This window comes from Oncorhynchus tshawytscha, linkage group LG18 (genome assembly GCF_018296145.1).
Source record: "Oncorhynchus tshawytscha isolate Ot180627B linkage group LG18, Otsh_v2.0, whole genome shotgun sequence".
In the NCBI taxonomy this organism is placed as follows: domain Eukaryota; kingdom Metazoa; phylum Chordata; class Actinopteri; order Salmoniformes; family Salmonidae; genus Oncorhynchus; species Oncorhynchus tshawytscha.
The window spans coordinates 31,003,070-31,015,483 of record NC_056446.1 but is presented as its reverse complement, the minus strand read 5'-3'; the positions used below and the strand labels follow the sequence as shown (position 1 = coordinate 31,015,483).

The window sequence follows — 12,414 nt, the reverse complement described above, 5'->3', positions numbered from 1 at the left end:
TGGAGTCTCAAATGCTTGGCAGATCTGAGAACGGCTGTGTTCTGTCAAGGATGTGATGCAGAAACAGAAACCAATTAGTTGGACAATCGTGTATGTGTGTGGGGTGGGTGTAGTATAGTGTGTGCATGTGTGTGCGGGAGTGTGTGTGTGTGTCTGCGTGCGTGTCAGGGTTTCCGTTAGCCGGTTTCCATTAGCCATATATTTTTTTAAAGACGATAAATAAACATTAATTAACGTAACCAAATTACAGAGATTAACGATTCATTTACTACTGGTGACATGTAATGGGGAATATATTTAAAAAAATGTTTTATCAAAGGGAAAACCATTCACACAATGAAATGATGAATGCACAAGAATAGGCAGCTGAGCCATTGTGGAGCCATTTCCACCTGAATGACGTGCCCAAAGTAAACTGCCTGTTGCTCAGGCCCTGAAGCCAGGATATGCATATAATTGGTACCATTGGAAAGAAAACACTTTGTTTTGTAGAAATGTTAAAATAATGTAGGAGACTATAACACAATAGATAATGGAGGAGAAAATCCAAAGAAAAACTAACCGGATATTTGTTTTTTTTGAGAGACCATCCTCTTACAATGGCAAGTATTAGGTCCTACTGAAAAGTAGCTCCCTGGATGCAATTCCTATGGCTTCCACAGGGTGTCAGCAGTCTATGTTCAAGGTTTCAGGCTTGTAACTTCAAAAACGAATAAGAAATTACAGTTTTAGTAGAAGGACACAGTCTTGGAAATTTGTGTTTGCGTGCCATGAAGACAGAACGCACCTGCTAAAATCGCTTTCCTATTGAACATACTTCTTTCCATTAGAAATATTATAGTTTGGTTACATTTTAGGGTATCTGTGGAGTAAATAGAAACATATTTTGACTTGTTGAATCAAAGTTTAGGGGTAGTTTTTTGGATTCCTTTATCTACATGTTGAACAAGTGGATAACTCAAATCGATGGCGCCAACTAAACAGACTTTTTGGGATATAAAAGAAGGATTTTATCTAACAAAACGACACTACCTGTTATAGCTGGGACCCTTTGGATGACAAATCAGAGGAAGAATTTCAAAAAGTAAGTGAATATTTAATTGCTATTTGTTAATTTATGAAACCTGTGCCGGTGGAAAAATATTTTGTGGGGCGCCGTCCTCAAACAATCGCATGGCATGTTTTCGCAAGATTAACAAGAATTTAAGCTTTCAACTGATATAAGACACTTACATGTACCTAAATGTTTAATATCCATAATTTGTATGATTATTTATTTGTACGCCTAGCCCTAAATGCATTACCATAATCTAAATGTGATTTCTGTCATTCTGAGCACTGTGAGTGGATGCCCTAACGTAGAAGAATCTGGTAGTTTTCTGAAATGGCAGGTAAATTAAATTCACATTTTCTTAAGGGAAACCCTGGTGCATGTGTAAAAGACAAGCTGAAGCCTGGTGTGTCTGAGTGGATCTTCTTCACACTTTTTCAGGAAATGCTATTTTCAAAGAACAGCAGTCATCCTACACATTGGTGTGAGACACTATGCCTTCTTGTCACTTTGGTTGAATTACAGCAGCAATTTACCCAAAATGACCCTGTAGATCCCTCCTAGCCCAGCGAAGAATCTTTCTTTTCGGGCGTTCTCATTGAAAATCCTCTCATTTCTCAAACTGTCATGTGTCCTCCCTCTGGCACAGCTGTCGTTTGCCAAGCTGCTGAGAGAGAGAGACACACTTGGGCTGTGAATTCAGCTTTCAAAACAAGGTGACATTTTAGATCACTGCATACATTTGTTGGCTTATTACTCAGTTCGTTACAAACATATATATTCGGACCCACCAATTGGAAATGTGGACATATCATTTAACATTTCTTACTTTAGTAAAGCAAGAAACTTTGGTGAAAGGCTCCCATGTTCAAGGTGGAAAAGAATGAAACATTAGAAGAAAAATATCTGCATTCATCACTCTTTCAAGTCATTCAGGACAGTATGTACCAGGGAGTAATCTGAATATACTGCACACTGGTATTTTTTCTTTAATTCACAACCAAAAACAGGTGAGGTTTCCCCTGTGTCTGAAGCCATTCAAATCAGTAAAATTGGAGACTGCTGTGCTTAGCTAGAATGATGAATTGTGCCGAAAAGGCCCACTGACAGCATTTTCAGGCAAGTTTTTTGCTTACCTTATTGTCTGGGATTTGAAGAATAACTTCTGTTCTACAAGGTTTTCCAGGACACAACTGACTCAACCTGTGCTTCCCAGTGGCGCAGCAGTCTAAGGCACTGCATCTCAGTGCAGGAGGCGTCACTGCATCTCAGTGCAGGAGGCGTCACTGCATCTCAGTGCAGGAGGCGTCACTGCAGTCCCTGGTTCAAATCCAGGCTGCACCATATCCGGCTGTGATTGGGAGTCCCTTAGCCCAGTGTTGTCTGAGTTTGGCTGGGGTAGGCCGTCATTGCAAATAAGAATTTGTTCTTAACTGGCTTGCCTAGTTACTTTTTTTAATTACAAAAACCTCTTCTTGATGAGGCCAAAACATGTCAACGTCATGTTTTCACCTCAACGTCATGTTTTCACCACAAAGTCTTCTGCATTGGAACTAATTGATGCACTATTGCTGTAGCTCATCTGAATTGAAGCCCTCGATTATGTTTTATCATACTGTGGTAAATGCTGAGCACCCCAGAGGATTAAAGTTACAAGTATGTTGTTATTTAGAGACATTGACAACAAATTCCAAATGATTATTTATGAAGTAGAGGATGTAGAGGATGTAAGTATACAATCTAGCCTGATGATTAGGGATAATGTAAACTAGGGGTGATCTGTAATTCAAGGTAGGTGGGGCAGAGCCTGTTTTGCATGTTATTTTGGCATTAATACGCATCACATATCAGTTTGCAAACACAGATTTAAAAAAAAATCTGTTAGGAAATCGGGTCTCTTTCTAGAGCTCCGACCTGAAGATCACTGACGTCATCATGATTCAACCTTGTTTATTTCCCGGGTTGCCAGTTGTTTTGAAAGCACCATAAATCCACACAGACTTTGATGACAAAGTTTCATGACAGAATTTGCCCACAAAGGACTGCCTTGCCACATTCCTGTTCAAGTGAGCACAACAAGGTGAGTCCAAAAATGTGTTGTATCCTGCTGCATATGCCAGGGAGATAAGTATACTGCAGCTCATAAAGCGTAAGTGTATGTTGTGTAGTAAGCTGTAAGTAGCCCATGTGTCTCACCCTAATCATTTGGTCCCTTTTCCCCTCATCATTTTGTGTACTGTTCAGACTTGGTGGTGTTGTGTGTAGCCTGTTTTATAGAAATGTAATCATTGAATATTGAAAGAGCTTTCATTGTCTGCTTATATGCCCCCTTTATTTATCCTACAGATCTGACTTGGTGTACAGGGAAGATACTGTAAGATGTCACGTTCTGAATTCTCTCGCTGTACATTTCAAAAGTCCTGAACAAATAGTTATATTGACTATGTCCGTCCTAGCTCGCTCATTAATGTCTTATGTGTTTTAAAAAGGCAGTAAATGAGGCTGAATTAACATATTTTACAGACAGCCAGGGGCACCCTACAACATTCAGGCATCTTTTACAGACAGCCAGGAGCACACTACAACACAGACATCTTTTACAGACAGCCAGGGGCACCCTACAACATGCAGGCATCTTTTACAGACAGACAGGGGCACACTACAACACAGACATCTTTTACAGACAGCCAGGGGCACACTACAATACAGACATCTTTTACAGACAGCCAGGGGCACACTACAACACAGACATCTTTTACAAACGAAACATCAGAGGCAGTAGGGATAACCAGGGATGTTCATGAGTGAATTGGACCTCTTTCCTGTCCTGCTAAGCATTGGAAATGTAATGAGTACTTTTGGATGTTGGGGAAAATGTATAGAGTAAAAAGTACATTATTTTCTTTAGGAATGTAGTCAAGTAAAGGTAGTCAAAACTATAAATAGTAAAGTACAGGTACCTAAAAAAACGACTTAAGAAGTACTTTAAAGTATTTTTACTTAAGTACTTTACACCACTGGCTGATAGCCAGGTGTAGCAGCGGTAAGGTGTTGGGACTGCTGTTGGGACTCTGCTGTTGGGACAGCTTTATGTAGGCCTTAAAGGTTTGTGGGCACTGTTTGTCACTGTTATAGTGAAATTAATATATTGTTTAGTGTTGTGTTGTGTAATGACTTTGCTTGTATGCATCTTAAACAGTATTATTATTTTTTGCCCCACCAAGATTTACATTTGCCACTGATGTAAACATAGACTAGTATGCCGTGCCTGTGCCTCAAAGTATCCCCTTCCATCGGTCTGTATGCATTAAATGACTGCCCTCTGGTGGAATTTATCTACAACCGGCCAACGTCCGAGCCACTGTAGGTGCATTATCCACAGGTGACACCAGACGTGCCAGGGGCAGCAAGGCATATAGCAGAGTATGATAAGATTTGAACTATGCACATTGCCCCATCATTCAAATAAAGAAATGTCCTCCTATTCAATGCCAGGTAAAACATACGCCAACTGACGACACATACTGTTGTATTTAAGTCCCTGGGCACTGTAAGCTCACTCTCTATTGCAAGGATGGCCATCATACTGGCTCTACAAATCTGTCATGTCATGCCATCAACTTCAAGGATCCGATGCCTTATATAATAATGGTTTGTAATGAATGCATGGTATTTGGTGTACGAGGTTGATACGTTTTACAGTAGGCAGGCAACATACGTTTCTTGGAGAGGCAAGCTGTTATGCTCTATGGCCTTGATATTTCTCAAAGGCTGTTCATGTCATTTTTTATGTCCATAGTGGAGAATGTTGCATTGTAAAACGCAACCCTGGGGGCCATGTTCTCTGCCTATGTTCTGACATACCTGTGAGCACATCAATCAATCTTTATAAAGCCTGATTATAGAGCTGGCATTGCACAAAGGAAGTACTACTTTACACAATGGATTCGAATTTCCCCAGAGCTGTCTGAATCCATGGCAATGTACATTTTTAAATATAATTCGTATAGGTCAACATCTTGCCATTTTATGAGTACCTTAATCACATATACAGATACATGAAAAAACTAGATATTAACTAAATTAAAAATGAATTCCAACCTCTTGCACTCCAGTATCATGTAATTATTTTTAACAATTTTCCGGATTCATTTCAGCAGTAGCGTGAAACACGCCCACAATACTGTTTCAACGTCACTATTGGCCAAAGAGGAAGCTAATTTCTGTTTTATTGGTCGATATCGTATGGGTCCTATATACTAACCAATGACATTTGTGTATGGAAGACATGATTTTTACTGCGTTGGAGGGAGGGGTACACTTGTTATTGTACCATTGAAAGTTGGGGGTGAAAGTGGCGCTATCGGGGTGCAAAGACGTCGGATCTCCCATTCAAAATAGGTATTCGAAGAAATCACCGGTAAGTGTAAGTGACCGGTCAACTTTTAAAAACCGTTTTGTGGCTAATAAAGAAACGATAGTGGCTGAACATGGTAGCCAACGTTAGCGACGCAGAATCATTCACCGTCAAGCGAGTTCACATGGATTGAATAAGCCGCAGGTAGTGATATTGCTAATTTAGCTAGCCTACTCGTGTTAGCCCAAATCTGATTTCATGCATGGTGTGTTAGCTAGTTAGCTACCTTAGTCCATTATCTAACACTTGCCAAACTACAATTTCAATGTATCAAATAATAATAATACAACTTCCAAATACGGAGTTATTTTCTGCAATGAAATGGTTCTGGTCATGAGCCTGACATGAGTGCCGCTAACTCATTCATCGACAACTGAACCTGCTGTATCTGTGCGTTACGTATTAACGCCCCGAAAGCTCTGCAAGCTTTATAATGACAAAATACTTTCGTTGATCACCAAATATGGAGTTTCGCTGTGCAACTAACTTAATTTACTCCCGTTGTGGCCGGTATATACTTCCAAAAAAGGTCTAGATACACATTTACAACCAACCAACACCGGGGGTTACTAAGCTAACGTACGGAATTGTTTTACGTTGGTCGTACCATGGCTCATTTAGATATTTGATTTGGAATTTTAGGACCCCTTTAGGTATCCCCCCCCCCCAAAAAAAAAAATTAATTTGAATTTGGCTACTATACTACTATAACCCATAGAGAAGCATCGAAAAACAAATGCATAGATGGCAAATAATAAATCACAAGGAATAAGATATTGAAGTGTCCAATATCTAGGAGATGTAAGAAAGCTCAGGAAATATAGCCATTTAACCTCATATTGTTGTTGGCACAACTTCCGCTATACTTCAATTCATTTGTGTGGGTTACCTTCAGATGAGTCCCATGACACTTGTGGGGGTCTCACGAACCCGGTCGTGTTCGTTAGTCTCCCATTTTCATTGAGTGGTTCAGAAGGTTGTAGGCCAAAACATTCATACGCTACAGACATTTTGAAGGAAAAGTACTGGAGTATTGGTGCAGGTACAGCCAACTAAGCGCATAAATAATATTGTGATATATTTTGAGTCCTCTACTAATGGCCTGTTGTTCAAACTAGGCTTAGGTGATATACTGTACACTGGGGTAGTTATGTCCAGCTCAGGGCTCAAGCTTTTAATTTGGTTTGTGAACTTTCTAGCTAAGTGGCTAGATGACAAGATCAAGCTTCTTGTCTCTGCTGTAACCAATCAATCCCTGCCTGGATCAAGATGCTGCCTAAATTGTTTTGTGCATAAAGAAATGTATAAAATACATAATAGTGCCTCTTGTGTGTACTTCCAGTAATACCGTATATGGTATACTCCGGTATGGTACAGAAATGTTATGAAAATCTGGATACTGCCCAACCCTAGTTCACATGTATCTGCCCTCATTGGCTAGAAGGGTCCCACCTGTTCTCGCCTCCTCCTGCTTGCCTTCCATCTTTGAAGACATTTATTTCCATTGTTAGAGGGGTCACTTGACTATCTTGTCAATTTTATAGACACTCCTTGCCGTGGGTGAAGCTAACCACTGAGACAGGTTTTCGAAAGCTAAAGTGCTACTAGTGAGTGAGCCAGACAACTAGCTAGCTATTGTACTAACTAGTAGTTAGCGAGTTAATTTGCTAATTGATATAGGTGCTAGCTAATGTTATTTAGCTGCCTGCTTAATCCGACCCTTGCATGTTCATAAACTCAGCAAAAAAAAAACGTCCTCACTGTCAACTGCGTTTTATTTTCAGCAAACTTAACATTTGTAAATGTTTGTATGAACAAAACATTCAACAACTGAGACATAAACTGAACAAGTTCCACAGACATGTGACTAACAGAAATTTAATGTGTCCCTGAAGAAAGGGGGGGGGTCAAAATAAAAAATAACAGTCAGTATCTGGTGTGGCCACCAGCTGCATTAAGTGCATTAATCTTCTCCTCATGGACTGCAACATGTTTGCCAGTTCTTGCTGTGAGCTATTACCCCACTCTTCCACCAAGGCACCTGCACGTTCCCGGTCATTTCTGGGGGGAATGGCCCTAGCCCTCACCCTCCGATCCAACAGGTCCCAGACGTGCTCAGTGGGATTGAGATCCGGGCTCTTCGCTGGCCATGGCAGAACACTGACATTCCTGTCTTGCAAGAAATCACTCACAAAACGAGCAGTATGGCTCATGGCATTGTCATGTCAGGATGAGCCTGCAGGAAGGTTACTATATGAGGGAGGAGGATGTCTTCCCTGTAACGCACAGCGTTGAGATTGCCTGCTAACAACAAGCTCAGTCCGATGATGCTGTGACAGACCATGACGGACCCTCCAGCTCCAAATCGATCCCACTCCAAAGTACAGGCTTCGGTGTAACTCTCAATCCTTCGACGATAAACGCAAATCTGACCCCTGGTGAGACAAGACTGCGACTCGTCAGTGACGAGCACTTTTTGCCAGTCTTGTCTGGTCCAGTGACGATGGGTTTGTGCCCATAGGTGACGTTGTTGCCGGTGATGACCTGCCTTACAACAGGCCTACAAGCCCTCAATCCAGGCTCTCTCAGCCTATTGCGGACAGTCTGAGCACTGATGGAGGGATTGTGTGTTCCTGGTGTAACTCGGGCAGTTGTTGTTGCCATCCTGTACCTGTCCCGCAGGTGTGATATTTAGATGTACCGATCCTGTGCAGGTGTTGTTACATGTAGTCTGCCACTGCAAGGACGATCAGCTGGGTCAGCCATAGTACAGTGTCCCTGGAGCAAATTGGGATTAAATGCCTTGCTCAAGGGCACATCGACAGATTTGTCAGCTCGAGTATTCAAACCAGCGACCTTTCAGTTACTGGCCCAACGCTCTAACCGCTGGGATTCCTGCCACCCTATACATTACATTTACGGATAGCCAGGGGCACACTCCAACACTCAGACATCTTTACAAAAAGCATGTGTTTAGTGAGTCCACCAAATCAGAAGTAGTAGGGATGACCAGGGATAATCTCCTGATAAGTATGTGAATTGGACCATTTTACTGTCCTGCTAAGCATTCAAAATGTAACGAGTACTCTTGGGTGTCAGAGAAAATGTATGACGTAAAATGTACATTATTTTCTTGAGGAATTTAGTGGAGTAAAAGTTGTCAGAAATATAAATAGTGAAGTACAAATGGGAACATAACTAGCTGACTGGACCACCTGAGAACTTGGCATTTTTGTGTTGTGCTCAGACCAGACTGAGACATTACTTCATCGCCTGATCCATTACTCTCGCTGATCCATTACTGTCCCATCCATTGTGAAACGATGCCTGTTAGACATACATGGACAGCTGAGCTGAGAGCGGGGCATTTTGATGTCTGCCTGTGTGCTTTGTTTCAGTTGGAACGCAAGGCATCTTGTTGCAGCATTTCTTCAGTCAGTGCTGTCACTGTTATGGCAGATGGGTTTTGTGAATATGGACCATTTGTACCTGGAAATGACTGAACCGAGTAGGCTAAACTTCCTCTTGACCCTTGTTTGGCCTCAGGCAGTTTGAAAAGCTGAAGAATCATACCTACAATTCTGTAGCCTAATTGGAGCAATGCATGATATTGTTTCCTGTAGAGGGGTTGCTGAACCATGACTAATCAATTACTGTTAGAACTTTGTTCAACATTCCATAGAAGCCATATATTATGCTGAGTAATGTTTGACCTTATTAACATGTAGCTTTAGGCTTTATGGACAGAGTGCAAAAGACAATTTGAAGTAAACTATTGTCTCATCGCAAACAATATTGGCATAGTTTTCCCGCCCAAAATTCTCGCCTTGCCGCTCCAGCTGGCAGAGAAGGGACTGGGGTGGGGTGTGTAAAGTCTTAGCTAATCCACAAACGTCCTCCGCTCAGTTTTGTACTACATCTGACTAGGACTGGGTGATCTATCAATAATTATCGAGGTAATTACTTCCCTCAATATTGATATATGTTTAGATTAATTTTTGATAATGTCGATATAGAATAATTAGGTACAGCAGTCCATTTCACCTCTGTAACGCAGCAGGAACGTGCGGAGAAGTGACAATATGCACGTGTAGAGGTATACGCTCACTAAAAAACACTTAGCACCTCGAGTGATGGAGTAGCTATTATTAACCACGTGAAATGAGTGATGTAGGTGAAAACAGTGGTAGTGATAGGCATGGAGAAGGAGCAGCTTCCAGCAAAATTATTATTGATAAAAAGGGTTAAACTGTTTCAGTAATTTGGATGTGGTTTGGCATTTTGAAGTCCGACAAAGAGCGGAGCAATGTTCGGTGCAAATTGTGCCGTAAACGGGTGGCCACGAAGTCTGGTAATTCTACAAACCTTTTTCAACATCTGAAGCAAAATCACTCTTTGGAACATGCAGGAAGTTTGAGATTGGCTGGTGCTTGAGGGGAGTTTATCAATACCAATCTAGGGATGTTTGCCTGAAGCAGTCAACACTGATAGCGTTTATGCCCTACAAGCAAACATCGAAAAGACCAAGACATCACACATGCTATTATGCATTGCTAAGGACATGTTACCAATTATGTGGAGCTCACATAAGAAAAAGTAACCTTTTTATTTAACTAGGCAAGTCAATTAACTTATTTACAATGACGGCCTATCGGGGAGCAGTGGGTTAACTGCCTTGTTCAGAGGTAGAATGACAAATATTTTACCTTCGATCTAGCAGACTTTCGGTTCCTGGCCCAACTCTCTAACCACGGTTTGATTCATATCGTGATAATTATCGTTATTGAATGAAAAAAATATTGATATCGTGATAATTTGTCATATCGCCCAGCCCTACATCTGACTGTGTCTGAAAAACAGGATGCGTTTGCTTGCCACTTCCATAACCAGTGAGAGGGTTGCTGTTTGTGTTTTTGAGCCTCTGCTATAGGGTGAATTAACAATCAGCAGTAGCATAAGCATACCTTACACATGGTCTGATTTTGATATTTTAGCACAAAAGTGCTTTATGCTTTTTAGCTGCCCTAAAGCTTTGCCAGAATTATTGTATGATTTGTTGGTTCTTTTAGTCTTTATCATGTTGCGTTTTATTAAAACCCATTCTTTATAAAAAAAGCTTTTTTTAAAGAGAGAGCGAGCCTACATTTGGCTTTGGTAGTCATTCGTTCAAGTCTAAATTGAGCTTTGCGTCACAAGCTTCTTTGGGGCATAAAATTCATTATTCCACAGGATTTCCTCCAATAGCCTAAATAATATTTTATTTTGGTAATAGGCCTAACTAACAAAGTAGCCTAATTCCTCTGAGCTTTATTCAAGACATATGCCCTAAGGGTTACAATCACAGTTGTGCTGTTCAGATGATCAGCTCTTTCAAGGCATAGAGAAGTGTTTAACATAACCATCTCAGTAACACATTAACACACCATTTAAGAAAGCGTACAGTATTATATAGAGCCATTATTGCATGGAACTCTGTTCCATCTCATATTGCTCAAATAAACAGCAAACCTGGTTTTTAAAAAACAGATAAAGAAACACCTCGCTGGCACAACGCCTCCCCCTATTTCACCTAGATGGTGTGTGTAGGCTACTTGTGCCTAAAGAAAAATTTTGTACTGTTCTTGTCTATTTAATGTTCTGTATTATGTCATGTTTTGTGTGGACCCCAGGAAGAGTAACTGCTGCTTTTGCAACAGCTAATGGGGATCCTCATGAAATACCAAATAAGGCCCTACCCTATGATATATTGGCCTAGCAAACTTATCATATAGCCTAGCGACTGCTGTCTGCTTTAGCCTAGCGACTGCTGTCTGCTTTAGCCTAGCGACTGCTGTCTGCTTTAGCCTAAAGCGTGACTTCCATAAGGACGGGCTAGCAACATCACCACGTTTTAAACCCCTTCAGATGTCCTCTACAGTTCAGGCAGTTGCCATGGTGCAGCAACATGCTGAATCAGCCAAAGGGCCACCTGGAATCGCTTCAGACAGCAGCAGTACAGACCAGAGACTCATTGTTCAGACTGGGATGAGCAGCTTGGGTTGCCCTCTGGATAGGCCTAGATAGGTTGACTGAACACTTCAATCCATCAAGCAGCCATTAGGCTACCTCAGAACAACTGTATATAGAGCTGTATAGCTCTATGGCTACCTTGTTCATAGACAACTAAACACCATATCCACCATTAATGATGGAGTTGAGTGGTGACAATTTTTTTATTTTATTTCAGCACCCAAAGGATAGCCTACAATTACACAGACCAATGCTGAAGTCAGTAGACCAATGTTGTGTGTAATTACGGACTGTTATTTGGATGCTGAAATCAGTCATTTTTGATAACTTAATTTTGTTACGTCGGCGCTCCTGTCCGCCCACTCGAGTCGCCGTTCAACTCCATCGTAAGTTGTGGAGTTGAATTTAATCAGCCACATTGTTCAATGTCAAACTGTTACATTAGGTGATGCATGTTGGTAACACTGGGAAGTGTCCCTAAAGCATGTCAAACTGTGACATTAGGTGATGGATCCTGGGAAGTGTCCCTGAATCCTGGAAAGTGTCCCTAAACCATGTCAAACTGTGACATTAGGTGATGAATCCTGGGAAGTGTCCCTAAAGCAGTCGACTAGCCTTAGCCTACATGCTATAGTAGCCATTTTTCAGATTTGTATTTGTTTTCAATATTGGCATTCCAAGATTTTATTTTTCCACTTAACTCATTTCCTGTCTGGGAGAAAAATGATTTGTTTATGACCTGTACTGCTGCTATGTAAATCATCATCTGGCAGTTCCTGTTGCACCCAACCTTTCTGTCTGGGAAACAAGTGTTTTTGAACTGAACTGCCCCGGTTCTATGGCTGCTCTCTGTTAGCACACACACTTCCTGCTCCGGTTTTATTTTTCTTATTGATATCCGGAGAGTAGAAGACTGTAAGGCTTTGTGTTGAAATCG

At 41.2% G+C, this 12,414-nt stretch overlaps 1 protein-coding gene across 7 annotated transcripts in view; it reads left to right on the top strand.

The window, feature by feature from the left end:
- Positions 1 to 5,335: 5,335 nt before the first annotated feature.
- Positions 5,336 to 12,414, top strand: part of LOC112217863 (CYFIP-related Rac1 interactor A) — a 40,176-nt gene continuing 33,097 nt past the window's right edge. For 2 of the 7 annotated variants that reach the window (XM_024378453.2, XM_042300939.1), the window contains exon 1: positions 5,336 to 5,471. The gene's annotated coding sequence lies outside the window, so the exon portion shown is untranslated. Of the gene's footprint in view, positions 5,478 to 5,533; positions 5,613 to 12,414 lie in introns of those variants that run through there. The other 5 variants (XM_042300940.1, XM_024378457.2, XM_024378458.2 and 2 more) reach the window with 5 other exon arrangements.